We start from the raw sequence: 298 nt of genomic DNA on the forward strand, positions 1-298 counted from the left end.
TCCATGCACATCACTTGAGAGTAGAATTACTTCTTGTTCAAATGGATGTGTGGTGGCAGAGCGGTTAGAGCGCACGCCTACATCACATGATCTCTGGGAGTCTGCATGTTCTTCCTGTGTCACCGTTTGTTCTCTCCAGGTTCTCCAGCTTCCTCCATGTGTTCTACATTGAATGAACGCGAGTGATTGTCTGTGTCTCTGTGTTAACCCTGCGACGAGCTGGCCCCTGTCCAGAGTGAAGCCCGCCTAAGGCCCAAAGTCACTGGGATGTTCTCCAGTCACCTGCGACCCCGAATGG

Source organism: Eucyclogobius newberryi, unplaced genomic scaffold (genome assembly GCF_026437365.1).
Source record: "Eucyclogobius newberryi isolate DKJ021-1_F unplaced genomic scaffold, fEucNew1.0.hap1 SCAF_7, whole genome shotgun sequence".
Classification (NCBI taxonomy): Eukaryota; Metazoa; Chordata; class Actinopteri; order Gobiiformes; family Gobiidae; genus Eucyclogobius; species Eucyclogobius newberryi.